This window comes from Sciurus vulgaris (genome assembly GCF_902686455.1).
Source record: "Sciurus vulgaris genome assembly, chromosome: 2".
NCBI classification, from domain to species: domain Eukaryota; kingdom Metazoa; phylum Chordata; class Mammalia; order Rodentia; family Sciuridae; genus Sciurus; species Sciurus vulgaris.
The window spans coordinates 101,368,157-101,392,320 of record NC_136462.1 but is presented as its reverse complement, the minus strand read 5'-3'; the positions used below and the strand labels follow the sequence as shown (position 1 = coordinate 101,392,320).

Genomic DNA, 24,164 nt, shown 5'->3' with positions numbered 1-24,164 from the left:
TTTACATGCATTTGTCCACAAGATAGGGCATCTCTTCCAAATGTGACATTCTGTAATTCTATGGTTTTGTACATTCAATTATCCTCTTTCCAGTCAGTATCTTAAATCTCTTCTACTTCACTGACTCCTTTCCTCTCTGATGCCACCAACTCTGTACCCGTAAAAGTACAAAACTACTATGTTGGTAAGGGATGCCCAGAGCTTGAGTTCAAATGGAAACTTTCTTGCTTTGGTCATCAGACTTTCTTAGGCAAAAAAAGGCCCAGTTGCCTTGGGCTTGGGTACTCATAAAACAACAGAATGGTCTCGTTCAATCCTGTTCTAAACCCTACTTGAGGTGGCAAGAAATACATTGTCTGCTGGCAAGGACCCACTGCCCCCAACCCCACCACACTGCCACCTTTTTTCCATGGTCCTCCGTGGGGAAGAAGAATGACTGTTACACCGGACTATCATTTTTTCAGACCTTTCAAATCTCAGTCTCTCTTTTCTCCTCTCTCCTCTCCTCTATCTCCTCCTCCTCCTCCATCTCCTCCTCCTCCTCCTCCTCCTCCTCCTCCTCCTCCTCCTCCTCCTCCTCCTCCTCCTCCTCCTCCTCCTCCTCCTCCTCCTCCTCCTCCTCCTCCTCCTCCTTCTCCTCCTCCTCCTCCTCCTTCTTCTTCTACTTCTTCTTCTTCTTCTCCTTCTTCTTCCTCCTCCTCCTCTCTCTCTCTCTCTCTCCCCCTCTCCCTCTCTTTCTCTCTTTCTCCCCACCCCCTCACTAAAACCTCTCAGGCTTTACCCTGTCCGCATGCCAAACCACAGGTAATCAATCAATATGACCTTAGGGACAGAAGTATTTTTCTTAACAAAACGACTGATGTCACAAAACTTTAATCCCTGCTTGATTTCCCCTTTACATTGCCCATCTGCCCCCTCAGAATTAATGATAAAATTTAACTCTTTCTTTACCTTGTTGTCATTTTGTTTTCCCCACTCCCAGATGCCCTACATAATCCTCTTGACCCCTCTTTCTTCAGAGCCCTCACACCCAAGGTCATTCTAGAGTCAGAAGTCTTGGCCTCATTTTCTCTCTTACTCATTATTCAGTTGACCAACAGTTATTTATTGAGCACCTACTCTGCTCTGGGTCCTGTTTTGGGTACAAGGAATGCAGAAATAAATCAAATAAATCAAACCCCTACTCTCACATTGCATACCAGTCTCATAAGCAGGATGTGGGTGGCTACCACATAATTGATCCTTCCTCAGGCAGGGTAGACTAAGGGAAGGCTCAGGCACTTTCTATCTTGAAATAGACATGAGTTCAACCATCCTATATGCTCTCTACCACCCTCTTTACTATCCAGTCTCTGTAAGCCCCTCTAATTTGGTTTCTAGCCCTATTAAATTCATCATTTTTAGTCACCAAATACCTATGACCATGTTCAACGATTTGTGTCGTTCACAAGACATGTGACTCTCTATTTCTATTAATCATGCAAATGAAAAAAGACAGTAACCTTTTTCTTATCTTCCATCTTTTCCCCCTATTATTATGAGCCCTGAAGCCTGCCAATCATTCATTGTGATCTTTCTCACACCTATACCTTTTTTCCCTATTCCCATTACCACTAGGCTTGCAACCTTTTGGGACTGGATTATTACAATATTATCTTAATCAACATCCTTAACTCCAGGGCTACTTCTTTCTAAATCATCCTCCAGACATCCTAAAACTTGACTTTGGTCATAGCATACCTTAGTCTAAATCCTTCAGTGGTTCTCTATTGCTTATAGTAAGACTCTTTAATGTGTGACTTATTATGTATATATAGAAAGGTTTTCAGAAGCAATAAGCAAAATAAAATTTTATAATTTCTGAAGACCAGATGCTCTTGGAGGGTCAAAAAGTCCAAAGAAGGATGGCCATTATTACATAGTGGTTAAGATCACAGACTCAATCTAGCCTCCATTACTATATGAATACATGTATGTTAGTATACCTATATGTGCCTCCATTCTCTCATCTGTACAGTGAATATCATTATACCAATTTTACTATGTAATTGTAAAAGTAACATTAAATCTTCTGTGTAAAGTATTCTGTAATGCTGAAAAGTTCAGTAATTCAAACTATTAACAGAAGTAATGATAATCAGAACAGATAGCTGATAGTGACAGGTATGTGATAGAGATAGCAGCACTGTCCATGTTTCCAAGGAGACATAATCAGACCCCATGAGGATCTTACAAAAGACTAGAGCCCATCAGTCTAATAACCAGCTGAAAATCTACTGCTGGTCACCAGCCCCATCCCCAAGAAAGGCAAAAAAACACTCTCCAGCCTCCCATCTCATTATTTCCATTCTTTTATCCAATTTTGTAGAACTCCCTTTCTTTCAATCCATGCTTCCTTCTATTTTCCCATTTCCTTCTCTGTTCTGAAAAATCCATTTCCACCCCATTATTCCTCCAACTAATTTTGAAAACCTAAACAAGATTGCAAGTTAACATATGTTCGACTGTGTCAGTCAGCTTGTCATTGCTGTGACCAAAATACCTGCCAAGAACAACTTAGGGTAGGATAAGTTTATTTTGGACTCACAGTTCCAGAGTTCTCAGTCCATAAATGGCCAACTCCATTGCTCTGAGCCTGAGGTGAGGCAGAGCATCATGATGGAAGCACGTGGCTGGAGAAAACTTTTTAGCTCATGGCGACTTGGAAGCAGAGAGAAGGAGAAGCTAGGAACAAGATATATAATCCCCAAGGGTACATCCCTAGTGACCTACTTCCTCCAGCCATGCCCCACTTGCCTACAGTTACCTCCCCAAAATCCATTAGGTTGCAGGTTTCATTATCTAATCATTTCACCTCTGAACATTCCTTAATTGTCCCATGAGTTTTGGGGAGGACATCTCATATTCAAACCATAATAGGCCATGCCAGACTTCTGCATAAAGATTAAGCCCCATTTACATTAAACATTAGAGTGTAACCAATGTGGGTAACCCAGGAAACTTCTGGGCAGTTAGAAAGAGTTCCTTACTAGGAAAAGAAAGATAAACCCTAACATGCAAAAAATGGAAGGGGCCAGGCAAGTTCAGTCTAATAAATATTGATTAAGCCCCCCGATATGCCAATCATGGTAGGTCACACTCTTTCTATCTAGCTTTGTCCTCATATTGTCTCAGGCATTGCAATGATTGGTTTGTGTCTGTCTCCATTACACTGTACTTCTCAAGAGTCCTGGACATGTCCGCTCCTCTTAATATCTCCAGGCCAGGACACCATGCTCAGCATATCACCAAGAAATGAGTGAAAGACAGGAAGGAAAAGGAAGGAAGGAGCAAGGAGGGAGATGGAGGAGCATAAGTCATTTATATTCACTTTAAAAGAAGAGAAGAAACTAATTTGCAAAGTGCAAAATCAGGTAAGGGTTCTAATCCTTAGCTGCATAAACATGGACAAGTAACTTAATCTCTTTAACCCTCAGTTAGCTCATCTGTGAAATAGGGATGTTAATAATACCCACCTCAAATAACTGACATGAGACTTTAGATTAATATAACTAAAATAATTGATATGAAGTCTGGGGTATAATAGGTGACTGATAATAGCATTACTATTACAAAAGAATAAAAATTTTTAACAAAGGAATGAAGTCACTGCTTCTGTGGTAATGGAGGAGTGAAGGTCTTGGCCTGGTCCACTCAAGTCTATCCTCGGGTTTGGCCAGCCCATTCTGGACCTTTGTCATTGGAGAGCCACTTTGCCTCTGTAGCTTTCACTTAAATGGGGCTCTAAATCAAACTGTCCTCTGCCACCATTCTTCCCTGGGCTTCTGATTATAATCATGCTGCCTGCTATTAGTACAGGGATGTTTAAAACTCCTATAAAACAAGAGCTAATTGCTGATCTGCTTAATTAAAGTGAGCCTTTTGTTGTCACATTTACAAAGATAAATGAAATAATCAGCTGTGGACTAATGAGAGATAATTAGATTATGCAGCCCCAATAAATAAAGACCAAAATGCTCCCGATTGTGCCTGTATGTCAGAGAAAGACCATAGTGAGCTTTAAGGAAATGTATGTTAGTGATGCTTTATTTTAACAACATGAGTGATTGTGGAATCCGGCTCTCCAACTCAACTTTATTATTCAGATTGACAGGAATCAACAGAGGACTAGCAGGAATCAACAGAGAACCTCCCGACTAGAACTCTAGCAATTCTTAACAATTAGTCCTAAATCTTTAATTGAAATATTTATAATTTAGAAATAAATATCATTTTTTACTCTTGACATACCTGATCTAATTTATTAAAAGAGGGTATCTATGAAGGTAGCATTGTAAACCCTGCTGTCTTATAATAATTTATTAATTATAAAAATATTATATTAGGTATAAAAATAAAATTGATCCAATATTAATTTTAGATGACAGCAAGATAGCTATTAATTCTTTTGTGTCACAAAACCATAACTGCCCTAAGTAACTTCCTGTGACATGTCCTTTTAGGCCAATTCTGGTCTCCTAAAACAGACATACAAAGAGAAAGAGAGAGGGAGGGAAAGAGAGAGGAAAAGAGAAGTTTTAAGTGCCTATAGCCAAAGGAACTCAAAGCTCCTCCACACATGAATTGATTGATATGAAGGTGAAGATAAAATTTTTATTTTGCTCAGATAAAATAAAGACAGATTGCCCAAGACTGATAACACATCAAAAGAAAATTCCCTCCCCCAAATGACAGAGTTTACTATATCTGGAAAAAATCTGCTAACCTGGTAGTTTCCTAACTTTTGATTGCATAGACAAGTGATATATATATTACACTCTATAGTCTTCCTTAATTATATATACAGTTTGTAATTTTAATTTGTCAATTAAGAGTTTAAAAATAAAATCTATCATCACTACCACTTTACTACCAAAAAGAGGACAAATATGATCTCATAACAAAGGGAAGGCCTTTAAATTGAATTCAAATATCTTTATTAAGAAAACTCACTAGTTTCCTCTTTTCTCATTTATCCTACACAGGTAGAAAATCCATCTTGGACAGGCACCCTCCACAGAGCAGAGTTTGGCAATGACAGAGCTAAGTTACTGTATTACCAATATCATCACACTCCCTAAAGCCCAGGAACTGATGATTTTTAAAATCAATATTCTAAGTCATTCTGTAGAATTAAAGGTTGATTTGGAGGCAGAATAAAGAGACCAAAGCCTTAATAGCTCCAAAATCCACACAGCCCCTTCTGGTTTAGCATATCGCTGACCCAGGCTATAGCCTTTGATGGACAAGCTAGGGTTCCTTAAGAAGCCACCCAAGTGTGAGCTGGCAGGTACTCCTGGCAATGAAGTCCCATTGATTTTCTAAGAAACAGAAATTTCAAAACCAGTCTTCTTTTCAAAGAATTTCCTAATTTATGCTCTACATAAATAACATATTTTTTGAGTAATTATTTATGAAGAGGAAGTTTGCCACAGTGCAGGGGAAAGAGCCAGAACTTCCAGCCCCAATTCCAATTCTACCTGAATCATGATCAATCACTCTCTGAGTCTTGGTTCCTCATGACACAGAGATGGTCCCTAACTCCTAGGACCAGTGAGACAATGAACAGGCAAGCCAAGAATTAGAGAAGCATGACATGGATCTTAATTCATTTCTGATTCCAGTCTTAAGTTACTGGATCTAGAATCTTAAAAATGTGTTTAGTGCCATGTTGAACCTTCAGTCTTAGATATAATGTCAACTTATGCAAAATTCTATCCAGTAATTCACTCACAGAGCCTAAATAAGTTGGCCCTGTCCTCACTCTTGAAATAATATATTCCTGCTGTCCCTAGAAACCAAGGCATAGATACAGGGGGGAGGGAGAGAAAGGCAGTCATAGATCAAGTGTCTCAAATGTCAATAAATGGCAAAGGAGAGTTATGGAGCACATAAGGAAAGGAGGAGGCTCAGAATATGGGGCTTGGGATGCCCTTTGACCCCACTCAGAAAAGCCCAGTAATAAATCCAGAGGTGAGGGACATCTTTAGATATTGGAGTCATCCAGGGAAGCCATAGAGAATTTTCTAGCATCATAAACAGTTTGGAAAGAAAAAGCTCTAATATGGAAAAATCAGGGCAGAGAATGGTGAACAAGAGAAAAAGTCTCAAGTAAGTATTTTTGTTTCTTTGTTGCTATTATTGTTTTATCTGAAAAAAATTTTATGTCACTACATAGACAATTGAAAAATCTTCCTTTGAACCTCTTCCCTAAGTCAGAATCTGAGGTAGTAAGACAGACATCCCTTGCAGGATCACATGCAGATGATTTCCACCTGGAGAATGCTCACTCTGGCCACACCTGGATCCAGGAAGCTTCATGTAAAACCATAAGTCTGTGTAGAGCACATTTGCCTCCCCGTATGCCTGGATTCCATGTCAACTGCATTATTAATAAGGAAAAGCACTGGCAGCTCCTGTTATAACCCCCAAATCTCAATTTCTCCACATGAAAATAGATTAAACCTCTTTCAAGCCCAGTCTAGGGCAGGTCAATAAGAGTGTTGGGAAGAAGGCTTCAGTTTCATGTAGGTAGTCAGAGATCCCCAAGATAATCAGTCCTCAGGGCCTCAGGACTCTCTGTCGAATGTTCTGAATTCAGAAATTGATGGAGTGGGAGGGATCTAGTGGAGCAGTCATGGCAATGTTGCCCAACACAACCACCCAGTTTCCATCAGGAAGAAGAAGTCACATGACCTCACTCAAAGCAAGAGATGTGAGACCTGTGGTCTTCCTGCGTGAACACGTGGTATTGGCTCTGCCACACCCAGCCAAGTTCATAGAGAAAGATCAAGAGAAAGAAGATGGAGGAGCAACCTCTAACCTAAGCATGAGAGATATAGAATTTGTTAGTTAATTGCCTCATCACCTTCGTTATGATTTAAAACTATTCATTGACAACCTACTGGCACTATGGGACACACTGAGGGGACCCTGAGATAAAGATATCCTAGTTCCTGTGGTCAGAAAGAACCATCTACTAAATGGGATCAGACATGTACATTCACATGATCTAGCCAACCCTCAATCTTTTAACATCTATAAAGTGTGATAACAATGTAACATAGAGTGTGGTGGTGAAGACAAAAAGAGATAGTACATGTGAAGCTCATAAAACGTCATGGTTCCCCTCTCTACCTTCTCTTTCTCTTTCTTTTTGTCTTCATCTTCTCTTACTCCATCTCCCCCTCCCTCCTTTCTTTCTGTCCATCCCTTTTCTCCTATCATCATTACTATTTTGTTACAAGATGTAAAATGAAAGCAAAGTATCATAAGGAATCAATCAAAAGGGAAATTACACCCAATTGGAGAACCAAGAAAATTTTAGAAGGCATTGATATTTTGTGTAGATACTAAAGAATAAATAACAATTTTGATAGTTGAAGAGTGAGAGAAAAGGTTTTCCAAGGGAGGTGGCAGCAAGAGCAAAGCCATCTGCTGAGAAACACAAGGCACAGCTCTTACCTGAACAGAGAGATGGTGGAAATATTGACAAGGCATGGAGGTGGCAGGTGATAAGAGCTGGCACTGAGAACAGGAAGCAGGAGTTTGTAGTGCATGTCAGGTGCCCATCGATGAACATGTGCATGATCCTAGCCACATCATGTCTCGGAGGCTCGGTTTTCTCATCTATAAAATGGAGGTGATCACAGAACCTCAAAGGATCATTTGGAGAAGTAAATTAAACTGGATAATTGGGTTCAGAGTACTGAACCCAATGCTAGCCACCAAAAGAACACAACTGATATTAGTTTTTATCTTCATATAATTACTGCTATTATTGGTAATTCTGTTAACTCCAGTTTCTGCCCTTTTGTCAATAGGCACCAATAAATATGTGATAACAAAGTCAATACTCAAAATATACTCAAGCAAGCACCATTAAGGTGATGATTATAGAAGTTGCTGGCAGAACTAAAGCTTTTCAGTTTCCCAGTGTCTGGCTTAAAAATTTAAATGTGCAAAATGGAACACATTTCACCATAGTTTTATTAATTTAAGTAAATAGGTCTATTTTATAGTTTGTAAGTTAAAATGTAAACACTTTAGCTACAATTTCTAAAATGCAGCTCACTGATTGATTAGTAAAAAGCATGTATTGAAAAGAACGTACTGTGATCATTATTCAAACTACACATGAATTGAAGATAACTATCTCAGCAAAAAAGCAAAACTAAAATGCAGAGGGCTGGAGCTAAGTCTCTTCCACTAGTAACATGGAAGGGAGAATGGACGGAGTCAATGCTGTGTCGGGAAACATCACTTAGGAACCCAGACTCCCTTCTGGACTGAGCAATTCTATTGTCCATAGATATCCCTGAGGTTAAATAAGCTGCAAGAACATCAAATTAGGCAATTGAAATAATTAAAATGGGGGGTGAAAACTGTATCTATCTCATTGGGCTATAAACAGTAATTGAGGATTAAACACGTAATGCATATTAACTGTTCAGAACAGTTCCTGCTATAAAGTAAGCAGGCAATAGTTAAATGCTGGCTCTTCTGTGTCAGAAAAGCACTCTGACATGAGGAAATTGAGGTGCACAGAAATAAAGTGACTTCCCCCAACTCACACAGCTATCAGAGCATGCAAACGTCCTTACCACTGATATTTATCCTGTGGATAGATTTTTGTACTGGGGACAACATTTTGTATTTATTATACAACAATGAATATTGTGACAATAGAAGAACTCTTTGTAAAGGGGTTAATATCCCCTTCCTAATATCCCATTGTTTGCCCATACTGACTCAGGTGTAACTACATCATGCTTCTAGAAGGCAAACTCTCTGCCGGAATTAGCAATTCCCTGATCTCCCACGTGGACCAGATTAATACTGCTTAGTGCTAGGAAGATCATATTCCCTTCTGATATTGGAACCTGTAATTTTTGATCAATTAGAGATTGGTTTCAAAAAGACAACCAATTGACATTTAACTCACTGAGCCAGTAATCATTGCAGTTTTACTTGGGGTCTCTCTTGCATATGATGTGCTCTAGTTTGAAATTCGCAAGAGACCTTCAGAAAAACAAAACAAACAAACAAACAAAAAAAAACAGAAGGCTTTTTATTTTCCCCTCTTCCTTATTCAGAGAATGTTTCTATCTTAGCATTTGAAGTTTGAAGCTAATGGACATAAACAAAAGGAAGCACAGCAATTACATCAAGTTCAGTTATAAAGAAGGATATTCCAGAAAACACTGTAGGTTTTATTCTTACACTCTGTTTCATCTGAAACTTGAAAGGTGTGGCCACCTCTAAGCGTGGCTATAAAGTAAGAACATCCATCACCACTGAGGAAATTTTCACTATACACATGGTGCTGAAGTTCATTTAATCTGTACCCAAAACTCTGGGATGTGGGTACTTCATTTCCACGTTAAACAGGAGGTTCAAAGTTCCCTAGAGGTAAAGGTGCTCAAGGGCAGGTCTTTGGAGAGGAATAGTTCAGGAACTTACAGCCAGGTCAGGCTGATTCTTGAGATTCTATCTTTCACAGGTGGTCACTAATCTCCACAGACAGGGTCAATGCCCCAAACTCCAAAATCAGTTCTCCTGGAAGCAGCCCAGGGAGCCCTTCACAGACTTTAGAGCCATGCTGATACTGGCTCACAGCTGCCCTCTGTCTTTTCTGCTGTGTTGACCTCAGATGAGAAATGTAACTTCAATTTCCTCTGATGTATGTGAATACTAAAATAATGTTATCATAGTATTTTATTGATAATTTTGCCAAACACTTTCTTGAGACATACAGAGTAGTAGTAACATTTCAGATAACCTGACATAAGAACATCTGAGTTTGAATTTTGACTGTGCCATTTAATAGTTCTGTGACCTTAGACAAGTCACTCGAGACCACAGTTTCTTCATCTGAAAACTGGGATATTAAATACGGCTACCTCGTAGGACTAATACCATGAGTATTAAGTGCCTTAAAGGGTTTAAAAACTTAGTATAGTGCCTGATATATCGTAAATGACAAATATACTACTGTTAACTCTTCATTTTTTCAGAAACATTTGCTTTTGCTGAATACCAAAATTTCTCAGTATAACCTGAAAACCTGCATAGGCTTCTGCCTAGGGCTCTCTCCTGCTGGGGAATTCAGGAGTATCTACATTCATTGTGAGCCAACCCTGGTCTTCCTTCTTTGGCAGTCCCAATCACTGCTCTCCCACTGGCCATGACCTGACACAAGCACATCAAGAAAACAGAATCCCCTGGCTGTGTTTACACAACCAAGAGGACCTCCACGAGGTCAAATGTTTGTTAAGGTTGTCCATCCTTCAAATATATTCCTTGGAGGGGTAAGTGCATAACAGGACCATGGAAAAACACATCTTTAGGCTCCCTTATTTTCCCGGGTTCATTGGGCATTCATACTTGGGAACTGAGACTGAATTCTGCATTTCTCTAGACTCATAATTGCTCACATTTCTTCCAGCATTTTCAATTAAGTCATGACTTCCACTAGTCTCCATTGTATGGTATGTTATAAGACATATTTTCTGAATTCCCCAATAGGACTCCACAGAATGGTGAACACAGAGTAATGGTGAATAAATACTTGGTCATCGTATTGGTAAGCATAATTTCCATAAGAAAGGTTTATGCAAGTAGTTTTCAAGTGCTGTGTTATATATGCTTTAAGGTTAAATAGTCTTGCCTGACCCCATTTCCATTACAGAGTATTTCCCCCTGTTTTTGTCAAATTCACTAATGGTCATGTGGGTAATGCCATCTTGGTCTCTCACAGGTACTTGACACATATATTCATTTATTCATTCATTATTTTCCAGAACACTACGTTTATGGTTTTCCCTCAATTCAACTGGTGGCTCCTTCTCAGTTCTCCCCAAACTTCTTAATGTTAAAGTGACTTACTTCTTTCCTGATCTCTATCCATGTTCACATCCTTGGTGATGACATGAGAGCCCATGTCTTTAGATGCAATCTATTGCTAACATCTGTTGGACTCCAGCTTCAATATCAACTGACTACTTGATCTAATAGCTATTTCAAAAGTCAAATATCTAAAACAACCCTTTTTCATCCCCTCCCCCAGTCGGTGTTAATAGTATTCCCCCTTGGCATCCTTCTCTCATACCCCAAGTCCAGTTTGTCATGAAATTCTGTCACCTCCACAGCTTATTCAGCATGACTTCTAATACCTCATATTGGGGCTACTATCACCTCTCCCAAATTACTGTCATAATCCCCTAACTGCTTCTACCTTTGTTCCTAACCATCTATCCTCAACTTGGTAGCCAGAAAGATATCTTGTCATGTTTCTGCTCAAATCTTTTGATGGATCCCTATTTTACTCAGAATAAAATTTATTCTAAAGAGGCCTTATAAGATACAGAATTATTTGGCTGTTGTTCCTCTGAGCTCATCTTCTACCTCTTCACCCTCACATTCACTCCATTAAAGCCACAGTGAACCTCTTACTGTTTCTCAAACACACAGTCATACTTCCACCTCAGGGCCTTTGCACTGGCTGTACCCTCTGCCTGGAATGCACCTTATCCAGGTATCCACATAGCTAATATACTCCTTCAACTTCCTCAAGTCTTTACTGAACAGTCACCTTCTGAATAAGGCCTATGCTGACCACCTCTGTATTCATGTCAGCTATCATTTATATTTTGTCATGTTTAATATTTATGGCCCATCTCCTTGCAATCTCAGCTCCATACAGGAACACATATTTGTTGATTGTGATCACTGCTGCATTCCTGATGTTTAGAACAGTTTCAGACATGTAGAAAGTTCTTCATATTTGCCAAACAAATTGAATGAATTAATGTGGGAGATGCACTTTCGTGATTTGACTTATGAAATGACACCCATAACTATAGTAGACAGAGGTTAGCCCATTTTCTGATTTTTCTGCAAAAGCATGCATTTCAATTATGACTTACAAACTCTAAATATGTCCTTAGGGATCATTTTATAAGACTGGTGCTTGATTAACCATATCAGGTACACAGACAGGAAGTGGAAATCATAGTATACTCATGCATCACTTAACAACAGTTTGGTCTATGACAGACTGCATATTTGATGGTGAGACTACTTCACCTAGTGACATCAAAGCCATCTTAGTTTGTGTAGGCACACACTGTGATGTTCACACAACAAAACACTTGACAACAAATTCCCACATAGTACCTCTATCATTAAATGAGGAGAAGAATTATATTTTTCAAAAACGTTTGCTCAAGTACACTTCCACACAGATTTGCTTTGGGTAGTTCTTATTCCATCTTGTTAATACTTTTAGATACTTCTCATTGATCACCTGGGACAGGACGATGGCACAGAAGTTAAAAAGAGTGGCAGAGCTATGTTGTACATGTTGGAATCTCAACTCCAGTGCTTACTACTTGATTTACAACCTCTCTGTGTAGCTCCTTTGAAGGCATTTGAGTACAAAGCACAGTGTAAAAACCTCAGACCTGTGGTTCTCCAGCCCAGTTTGCAAGTTCTGATGACAGGAAGCTCATTATTTGGGTAGTCTGCTTCTTTGCTGAATCATGTTTTAGAAAGTTCTTTATAACTCTACAGAGCTGAAAATCTAGCTTCGTGTTACTGCCTAGCATTGATTTAAAACTGACCCTTTCAGCATTGGGGAATATGAATGTTTCCACATAAGTCCCAAACAACTTATTTTTTAACTTCTATTCCCAATTGCCGGCTTTGAGTATAATAATTGTTATGCCCTCTTTTCCTCACAAAGGCTGTGGGATTTAGAAGAAATACATTACATATTAGTATGTCCCAGGCATTGTACCCATGTTGCCCAGGGTGGGACCTTTCTACCTTTACCTGTGCCCCTCACTGAATGCCCTGGAGCAGGAGCTAACCGGATGCTTTTATTTAATGAGCAGGCAACGCTTTCTCTCTCTGCTCACAAGTAAGCTGTTTAGACAGGTAGCTCATTTGGGGCTTCCTTCCCTCACTAACTCAGTCTCCCACACTTTTTCTCTCTTAATCACATTGAAACACTGCCTGTAACAATCAGGGGTTTTCTAATATTTTTTTAAATCTCATTTTTCTAAAAATCACACAAACTTTATCCTCAGCCTGCTTAACTCTTCATTCATGAATTATTTTTGTTTCTCCATATATAATCCCCAAAATAAATCACATATTTCCTTCCTTCATAAGTCTTTGCCATTCTCTTTTATCCTTCACATCTGACTCACTGCAAAAAAAATATCTTTTGGCAGCATTCCTAGAAATTTGACATTGAAGTGAAGTTAACAGAATTCCAATGTGCCCAGCAAACTGGCCTGCTGGTTCTGGGTGGCAGAGGCAATGCGGCTTGGTGGGAAAAGCAGAAGAACTCTGGGCAGGAGACTGCCTGGCTTTGAATTCCAACTCCAGGTTTTAAGAAATGGGGCAACTTAGATAAACCATTTAACTTCCCTGGCTTCTGTTTCTTCAATTAAAATGAAGGCAAAAATAACATCTATCTCCAAGTTCTATTGGGAATATTAAATGGGTTACTAGGTACGTGCTACTTTGGTCAGGGCTGAGCACATACCAAGGACCTGAAAATGTTCATTACCCAGCATTTAGTGGCCACTGTTCTGGTTGTTTGAGGGAGAGAAATTTAAGAGGTGATCACCACCCACATGAAATTTGACTACTATTGAAGAAAAGAGAAACACACACACACACACACACACACACACACACACAACACCTTCAAGCCATATGGGAAATCTCAAGTAGCCTCATCAATTTCCTCTCTCTTATTTCTATAACTAATCAAAACAATGAAATGATGCCATTCTTATGCCAATCACTGATTTAATCACTTCCTTTTCATTCTCATTGCCATAGGATCATTTCTCACCGGGGGCTAGATCACACACTCCCCACTACAACCCTCTCTCTTCTCCAATCTCTTCTCTGCCTTGCTCTCTGAATAGTAATACCCCAAAATCAACCTTCTTTAAAGAATTCCTCATGACAGACTCTTCAGCTTGCCTTACAAGTGATGTGGCTGCCTGACACGAAATTCCTACTTGAGTGTCGTTCTCTTGCCTGTCATCGCAATACGACTTACAATAGCTACACTGATCCTCCCCCTCCTCCCAAGTAGACCAGTCCCTAGGGAGATTCCCGCCTTTGTACATGTCATTCCATTTCCATGCAAGACAAACACCTGTTCACCTGTAACGACCCAGTCCCAGTGACTTCAATGCAATGAAGGTTTTTTCCAACCCTCTGTGTGGTTACTAGTAATTTCCTCAACCTCTTGCCATGCTTGGGTCTCCCTTGTTTACATGAGTGAAAAATCATTAATGTCATAATTGCCTAACATTAGGTTTGTCATGGAAAAATTGCAACAAGAAGTTGTCAATTATGATTATGATGATGATTATTCCTGTCGTGCAGAAACCAAGTGTGCCCCAACCCTGAACCTACCACAGGACCTAAGTATAGAGGTGGTAGAATAAAGATTTGTTGAATGAACAAATAATTGGATGAAGCAAGCTGAGGTAAAAAGTGTAAAATTGGAAAATAATTTTTCAAATGCTTTGCATTAAAAGTGGGGATGGTAATCTTTATTCCAAAAACTTTGGCTAACATGGTTACTACAGTTAGACACTAAACTTAGGTCTGAGCTTCCAGGAAGGAAACTAAAAGATAAAAGACAAACTATCTCATTCTCTGATTGTTTTAAAAACAAGCATCACATAATTAAGAAAGATAAACATTTCCCCAACAAACATTTCCCAAAGGACTTTTCTTTGTGAATATTACATGAGAAACATTAAATAATGTGGATATTTTTTTCTACAGTGTAAAAAAGAAATACTCTTTCTTCAGATTTTTTGGGGGGATGCCAGGGATTAAACTCAGGAGCACTTGACCACTGAGCCACATCCTCAGTCCTATTTTTTAATTTTAATTAGAAACAGGGTCTCACCAAGTTGCTTAGCACCTCACTTTTGCTGAGGCTGGCTTTGAACTCACGATCCTCCTGCCTCAACCTCCTCAGCCACTGGGATTACAGGTGTGCATCACTGTGCCTGGCTTCTTCAGATATTTTAAATCAATTTTCGGTGAAGTAAAATCACAGAGCAGGAACCCATTGTAGGCAGAAGCAGTGAGTAAAAGAAAGGAGACTCTCTTGGGGTTGGAAAGTACCAGAAAGAAGGGACCACTATGGTCCCACATCAGAGCTTAGATATGGATGTTGTAGGTATAGTATCAGGGACAAGAGAGTGATTCCCCAAGCTGGAATCATGCTGGCAACTAAATAATGCACAGAGTAGGGGGCAAGAAGCAATCTCTGCAAAGTGTCTTGAACAATAATGTGAAGTTATATATAGTTCAAAATAGATTTGGGACTCTTCAGTAACATTATTTGGTGTCTTGAGAACTAAAGATTAAAATGAGCATTGGTTAAATGTGTGTTTCTGGAATACCTCAATAATAAGATAATTCGGCTTTGTTAAGACAACATACGGGAAGTGATCACCCCTCAGTAGTATTGCTCAAGCCATTGCCCTCAAGGTGGATCCTTGGCTGTTCTTTCAAAACCCAAACTCAAAAGCACAGAAAGCTGTTCTAAACCTAAGAGTCCCCATGATTGTCCTTTGCTTTGTATATGTCTTATCTACCCAAGCACAGCACAAAACCCTTAAGAACGCAAGTATAGAGTGCTCCTTTTTGATCCTGCACTGACTTTATTTTTTATTTTATATGTTTTAATGAGCTGTAATTAGTTATCCATGACAACAGAATGCACTATGATACATCATACATGAATGTAGTATAAGTTCTCGTTTCCCTGGGCATTAACAATGTATATGTTCTACCTGATGTAGAACCCCACTGGTCCTGGGGTCATATATGTACACAGGGTAATAATGTCTGATCTGTTGTGCTATTCTTCCTACCCCCACCTCTTTCCCCTCCCTTCACTCCCCTTTACCTTATCTAAAGTAATTCTATTCTTCCCTAGCCCTTCCACCCTTGTTGTGAGTTAGCATCCACATATCAGAGAAAACATCAGTCTTTGGTTTTTTGGAATTGGCTCATTTCACGTAGCATGATATTCTCCAGCTCCATCCATTTACCTGAAAAAGGACATATTTCATTCTTTTTTAAGACTATGTAATATTCCATTGTGCATATATACCACATTTTCTTTATCCATTCACTGGTTGAAGGGCAGCTAGGTTGGTTCCATAGTTTAGCTATGGTGAATTGAGCTGCTATAAATGTTGATGTGACTATGTTACTGTAGTATGCTGGTTTTAAGTCCTTTGGGTATAAACCAAGAGGGGATAGCTGGGTCAAATGGTGGTTCCATTCCAAGTTTTTTGAGGAATCTCCATACTGCTTTCCATAATGATTGCAATAATTTATAGTCCCAACAGCAATACAAGCAACAATAAATGTTGGCAAGGATGTGGGGGAGAAAGGTATACTCATATGTTGCTGCACTGACTTTCAACATGATGGTTCTGCACACTATGCCAGTAAATGCTTAGGATATTAATGGGAGGGAGATGGCTTATTATTAAACATCTAAGGTTTCCAAATCATTGTTTCTCTACCAAAGATCAGTAAAATCTGTTCTTATGCAGCCAATACTATTCACTTCTTTCCTTTGGTCCTTGAAGCTTTCAGGATAGAAATTTGTTCTTTAGGATTCTCTCTCTGATCTCATAATGCTAGGCACCTTTCTTTGTGGCTTTCAGTATCCACCCAGATGACTCTGGCTCACAGCTATTTGGTTACTCCATCCTTAAACAGTCTTCACTGTAGCTGCCAAAAGTCTAAAAATCATCACTTAGCCCTCTTAACTAACCTGTCCCTTTTGAAAATCTGAAGCCATATGTCCTCCTCCCACACCCAATCATCTCCCTGTCAAGCGGTGACTTTGTTTCTCTCTTCTTAGGTGGATCAAGCCTCCACTCTCTTTGCAGCTCTTGGGGAGTCTTTCCTTTCTGTGTATAAGTGTAGTGGCACAGAGTTTGCAGTGTCCTGGAAAAGACGAAAAGAGATAACTAGCAAGAGGGAACTAAAGCAAGTTTCTCCCTCTCTCCCTCTCTTTCTCTCTAATAATGAGGAGCTAATGCTTCCCAAAGTAGCCATTCTAAGTTTGAGCACCTTCAACTATTCTAGAAATCCCTTTTTTTTTTTTTTTTTTTTTCTGAATGAAAATTTGTTTCTCAGGGTTTCCCATGGCCCTGGGACAGTTTATCTGGAGCAGTAAGAATAAGGGTGAACTTGTTTCCCCCCAAGTCAGCCTGCCAGCAATCCTCAGACAATTCACAGAGCCCCTCCAGTCTTTTCTTCTCCAGCCCGACTCCCACCAACACACCTTGACTCCACCTACACTTTAAGCCCCCAATGTAGTCTCCTTCCACCTAAATATTCTAGTGCCCTACGCAATGACCAGTAACTTCTGCCAGAATATCAGTCCTGTTCAAAATTCCCATGACATGAGCATAGTCTGGAATTGATAACTTTTCCTGCTCCAAAACGGCTTAAAAGTAAGTCTTCCCTATTGCTTTACTTACAAATAGAACTCTGTAAGGGAGGGGAAAGAAAGGAAAAAACTCGTAGGACTGCAAGAAATGGTAATGTCAAGTGAATGGGGATTTTTTTTTTAAGAGTCTTGAATCCTGAGGGCTTGTCTTGTTCTTTTAACTAGAAAGTTTGAGTCTTGATCCATTAATCCAGAGCTAATAAATGTCTGGTGGCAATTTGCCAGTTTGAACTCACAAGCGCAAGCTTATTCATTATTAGGAAGTAGCGATCTCTGTGGGGAAATGCTTGCAAACAGGATTAGCAGAGCAAGGGGAGGGCAAAGCCTTTGGTGAAAAATGTGCCCATTGCTAATCAATGGCCAACAGCATCTTGCTGCAACGAGTTGCAAAAAGCAATAGGAGCTCAGTGATCATTACGGTCATCATTCGCCAGAACAGGAAGTGGACTTTGTGCACTGGCTGAGTCAGGATTTCCAAAACTTTATTACCAAGTGTCTCTGACAACTGTAGCCAGTAAGCTTGAGCTCACTGGAAATTTCAAAATAGAATCAAAATGTAGTTGAAGCCTTCTGTTCATTCTTTAGCATTTATGTACTTTAGCATCTTCTTCCATGTTATTACCACTTTTGCTTTCACATAAAAGAATATGAAAAGAACAGGTTTCCCCTCTCATGTAATTCCCACAGTCCACCGACGATGCCCCTCCAGAGCTTCGTATCCTTCTATCGGAGAAGCCATGTTCCTAGCAGCCTCAGTGAGACCATCTTGGAGTCTCAATGGTTACTGCAGTGGCTGTTCCTCTGATTTATGAGTTTATTGATTCCAGAAGGAATTGCACCAGAAAGGGTATAGCACTTTGAGATCTCAGTACAAAAACAGACAAGCAGTTTGGATCTTGGCACTGCATTCATGTAATATCTGACCTGAGGCTGCTTTACCTCTCCAAGCATCAATTTCCTCATCTGTACAGAGGTATCTAATTCTTAGATTGTGTTGAGGACTAAGTCAGATACTGAGTGTAAAGTGTTCAGTTCAACAAGTACATTGTAAACTTTTGTTGTGATGGTACTGATGGCAATCCCAGACATTCAGGGGTTCTACAAAACCCTGCCCTTGTGAACTAAATAGAACCCTGGGAGTGGAGTCTAAAGACCTTTGTCTTAGCTGGGTACAATGGCACACCCTATAATCCCAGTGGTTTAGGAGGGCTGAGGTAGGAGGGTCGTGAGTTCAAAGTCAGCCTTGGAAACTCAGGGAGGCCATAAGTAATCCAGTAAGATCCTGTCTCTAAATAAAATATGTAAAAGGACTGGATATGTGTCTTAGTGGTTAAGCACCCCTGGGTTCAATCCCTATTACTGGAAAAGATAAAAAACAAAAAAACAAATGAACAAAAAAGGACCTGTGTCTTCCTTTTTGATTCTGCTATTAGTTAGGGAGAGGTCTCAAATGAATTATTTTAAGGAATCCCTTGGTATTCTTATCTGTGAAGTTGAGAATATGATATCTGCTTTAGATATCCCAATGTCATTGATATTTGAGAGTATTTGGTAAAAACTGCACAGATATAAGATAAAATCCACTTTGCTCTTCTTCCAGCTTTCCAGATTTACTATTTAAGAGACTTTGACACCTAGGAAAACAAGGAAAAAATGTGAGAAGGCTGTAATCTAAATAAAGGGGATGATCTCTGCCAACCATGAGCCTTTCCTCTTCTACAGCAACAAATACCAATAATGTCAAATGATAAAGCACAGTATTGAGCTCACCATGCCAGATATTAGTTCAATTCTTTGCCTACAATCTTTGTATAATTCTTGCAAGCTATAATCAATGATTATGCTCAGTTTATAACCAAAGAACTTAAATTCAGAGACAGCCAGAAATTCATCCAGATTGGTAAAGCTGGAATTTGAATCAAGTCTGATTAACTCCAAACCTGAAAAAGTTCTGCTATCCTAACTTCAAATGGGCCAATGATCTGATTTTAACTAACCTTGAATGAAAGGAGTCTATTCCGAATTTCTCTCCTGAGGGCATTTGAGATTCCTGACTGTTCCTGGCTACACTTGGCCAAGTACAGGCTGAGGGTGTGATTTCAGTCAGTAACTAGTGCTGCCAGAGAAGGAGTGAGGCTCAAGTCCCTAGCCCTTCCCTTCCTTCTGAGGAGCCGGCAGGCCTAAGATGCTGGGGGATGGAGTCACAATGGCGAGGATTTGAATTCCAGTTTGACTGAAAACCAACTCTGTGATACTGTGCAAACTACTTAATGTCTCTGAGAAGATATATACATATAGTTCTATCATAAATAAATGAGAATTACAATCTCTACTCTGCAAAGATTCCTGGGGAAAATAACAGAGACGGTATAAAGCATCTATTACATAAAATGTAGCTAACACTTATGGCTATTATCCATTATTATTATCATTATTATTTTTGTTGTTGTTGTTGTTACCAGGGATTGAACTCAGGGGCACTCGACCATTGAGCCACATCCCCAGGCTTATTTTGTATTTTATTTAGAGACAGGGTCTCCCTGAGTTGCTTAGCACCTCACTTTTGCTGAAGATGGCTTTGAACTCATGATCCTCCTGTCTCAGCCTCCCAAACTGCTGGGATTATAGGTGTGCACCACCAAGCCCAGCCATTATCATTTTTATAATGATGTAAAAAATCTTTCACATAAAACAAGTTGTCTGATGTCACATTATATGAAATGTTAAATCTGTTATATCCTAGTATAACTATCCAAACACTAAGCAAATATGGGCAATAGTCCAATAATTTATGTCAGTTCGCAAACTATCTTCATCTAAGAGATTTTACACCTTCTTTCAAATCAAAAGCTGTTCTGAAGTGGTTAAATTCTAATAAGGAGAAGAAATCCATGTGAGTTAGCAGAGCAATCTCTGGGTAGCATTAAAATTACTCTTGAATAATTTTCAAACCTAATTATATTTGCACTTCCCACTGCTCTAAAACCAAATCAAAATTCACTGGCAAATGAGCAGAGTCCTGCCAGGATCTCAGGCTGTATCATGAAATTTCACCATGTATAGCAAGCAGCAAATGAACATGGGTTTAAGAGACACATGTTCAAGATTCCTGATGATTTGTCTGATCCTGCTGAGAAAGGTAGACCAAGGAGAGTCAATCATTGGACCTCATGGGTTGGAGCTGAGAATTTCTAGTAAGCAGGCATGCATTTGACCAGGACAATGCCCTGGAACTCCTGAAGACACAGGAGGTTGGTAGGTACCCATTTGGAATTTAGCAAGGACTATTGGCTCCTGTTCCTCCAGAGGGTGCTGAAAACCAGAAAGAAGGACTAATTTAAGGAGGACCCCAGATTTCCTTGTCTGTGCTCTCTGCATACCCCACAGCCTGCTATTTTTTCACCACAGCTCAATGGAAGAGCCAAAAGAGTGAATGAGAAGCTGAGAGGGAGGCAGAGGGGGGCACTCAGTGACTACACTGCTCTTCGCAACAGCTCCCGTGCCCTGTGGGCCCACCTGTTTGAGGCCTTGGGTATCCCCTGGTGGAGAAGGTCCCTATTAGCCAATTTAGCCAAAACAAGGACTAGAATGGCACTTCTCAAGGATCCACATCCACTTACCAATACATGCTATTTCCAGAAAGGCACTGGATGTATAGAAGTTAAGGGCTCGCGACTCCAGAGTCAGGCTGGTTCTTTAATGGGTCATCTGAGATGAGTTACTTAGCTTCTCTTGGAAACCAATTACTTAGTTTCTCCATCTGAAAAAATGGAATGAACAATAATAATACCCATCTCAAGAGGTGTGACAACAAAGTTAGATCTAGAAGAGTTAGAAGATGCTTGACACTTAATAAGTGCTCAGTGCACATCTTTATTATTCTGAACAATGTGCTTCTTCGTTATGGAATTCCTTAGCTTGCTTAAAGCTCTCTGTGTGCTTTCAGTTTCTCATTCAAATCTCATGACATCCCAGGGATGTCTGGCAGGTACAATTTATTCCCATTTTACAGATGGAGTTACGTGACTTGGAAAGTTTAAAGGGTTTAACCCAAAGCTGTGAGCCTAATGAATATCAAAGGGGAACCTGACTCCAGGGTTTAGGTTTCAGGTTTAGAGATCTTCTGTTTACATATAACACAACTTAGAATTTTGGTTGAAATATTTAATTTAATTAAAATGAATACTTCCATGTTCCCTCTGCATCTCCTTCTGTATCCAGCTGAGGAGGCTTCATCCAGCCTGCAGGTTCACAGGTTTGCCCTCAGCTGATGAAAGCAGCCTTCCCAGGAACCAGAGCTTACACCTTTTTCATTTGATCTCTTGAGTCTAAGATGTTCCATAGTCACAAGGGAAAGGACCAAAGCCAGCAAGCAAAAACCAGTCACAAGGAAACTCAAGCGAACCACTTGAAAACAAATGACCACGCAGGTCAGAATCACCACAAGTAGAAGAGACTCCAGAAACATTCCTGACTTTCCAGGTGTCGAGACAACTGTCCCTGAAAGGAGCTCTCTCCAGGGAATAAAATTCTATCTGTACCTCCAATTAGATTTCACATACCCCTAAGGCAGACTAATCACAGATTTTTTTTTAATGTGGTCAGTGACAGGATAATCTCAGAGGTGAAGGACCACTTTTGCACTCTCGGCCAGTTGGGGAATGTTATCCCAGCAGGTTGGGATGACTCAGATAAAAACAGAACAGGTGAAAAGAGAACTGGAGACAGCTGCCGGGTGATTATTCACAGACTCTCCTGACTCAAACAGGAGTTAGTCACATGAAAGGGAAGGATAGAAAAGGAAGCTCTGGAAAAGCATTTGGTCCTTGAGTTCTCTGAGGAGGAGCAGATGGACTTAATCAATTACTTAAATAATTCAGAAGGGAAAGAAGACTGTTCTTCACCTGAATTATCCAGATAATTTTAAAGATATATTTTGGGTGAGGATTTCCTTTTAATCCAAATGATCTGCTTACATTTCGCCAATTCATCGAATTATTCACTTCTGTTGCTCGGGCTTCCAGGTGGACTGCAGCCAGAGACAGCACCGCTCTTCTTAAATTTGTGCTCCAGCAAAGAATTGGTTTCAAGCCGAGCCCTTTTTTCTCCTTTGTGTCCTGGTAAGCTTTTCCTCTGGAAATAAACTGGGCTGGCTGTCCCTTTGATTCCATTGTGCGACTCTATCTCGTTCATCAAGCTTTGGCACCTGACCTGTTACAAGGGTATAGAAAATAGTACAATTTGAGCATTTCAGAGTGCTGGTTTTCTATTAAAAGAAGGGGAGGGGGATATTTGACAGCCACCTTTAGATCCACTTGCTTATCGGGTTGCGTTTTAACAAATTTTTCATGAAAGCATACCATTATTTGTCAAAATTGGAAAAAATGAACAATAGTGCATTCATACCCCCATTGAATATGACTGGAAACATCGAAATCTACAGTACAGACTGACAGAAAGAGAGAATCATCGTATCAATGTCGCATCAGAAAATGGCACAGGCTGCACCTCTACAGCCCACGGTGAAGATGACCGCAGCGGCGGGGTGAGGGCTGGGGTGGGTCGGCTCCAGCCCAGCGGAAGGAGCCGTTTCCCCCACCCAGCCCTTGAGTGTATAGATCAGAAGTGACACAGAAGAAGCCCTGGCCAGGCACCTCTCGGCTCCATCTTCAGCCGGGAGCTTTCACCGATTACCGGAAACCACTGTTAACTGGATGAATAAATAACACATCTGGAGGCCGAGGTCCGCTGTGACTCAGAGCGGCCTCCCCGCGGACTTCCTCACTCAGCTCTCCCCGTGCGGGACGCTCCCACGGCCCTCATCTTTTCATCAGTCGGCCCTGTCACTTCGGGCAACAAGAAATACCAAACATCCAACACACCCTGTTTTTGTAATAAATATTTTACCTTGAAAAAACCAAAGAACAAACAGCAAAGCCAAAGTGTTTGTCTCTCCATGCTTTAGACAGAGATACGATTCTATTCTTTGCTAAAAAATCTTTCTGTTGATTCTAATAAAATGTAACTTCAATGGCACTGGTTGTAGTCCTTTACTGAACACCCCCATACTTTCCTGCAACGTTTCATCTCATGTTTTTGAACCCTCCCTACTAGACTTTAACCCTGAGAATAGACCCCCTGGATGACATTACTGTTCCTGCTTAAACTTGGATGAAGCACTTGGAATCCAGTCCAGGCCTTTCCTGGGAATTTCACTGTTGAGAGTCATACTTTTGCCTCCATTTGCTTGTGCTTCTGATTATAACTCAATATGTTTTCATTCAGGTTGTAGAGTGCCCCTTTTTAGCCTCTAGCTACTGGATGACACCATCTGTGATTGCCCAGGAAATTAAATTAAATTAAGTTAAAATTCAATCAACGGAAGATTGTTGCCTCTATGACTTTACTTGGAACCTTGAGAGCATAAGCTTCTAAATGCCCCTCAAGACAGAAACAGGCCAGCTCTGCCCAGCAACATTGGCCCACCGTTCAGACGACCCTAGGGCCAGGGGCCGGGGACCCACCCTTTCCATTCCATCTCATGTGACCTGCAGCAGCTAGGAGACAGATTATTTTGCCTCTGCAGTCTGAACTTGGC

General features: G+C 40.2%; 1 long non-coding RNA gene across 1 annotated transcript in view; it reads right to left on the bottom strand.

Annotated features, from left to right (window-relative positions):
- Nucleotides 1-22,768, bottom strand: part of LOC306653533 — a 34,028-nt gene extending 11,260 nt beyond the window's left edge. The window contains exons 1-2 of the long non-coding RNA XR_013761747.1: nucleotides 22,471-22,768; nucleotides 21,187-21,326 (exon numbers count right to left, since the gene is read on the bottom strand). This is a non-coding gene — a long non-coding RNA (uncharacterized lncRNA). The remainder of the gene's footprint in view (nucleotides 1-21,186; nucleotides 21,327-22,470) is intronic.
- Nucleotides 22,769-24,164: the final 1,396 nt, after the last annotated feature.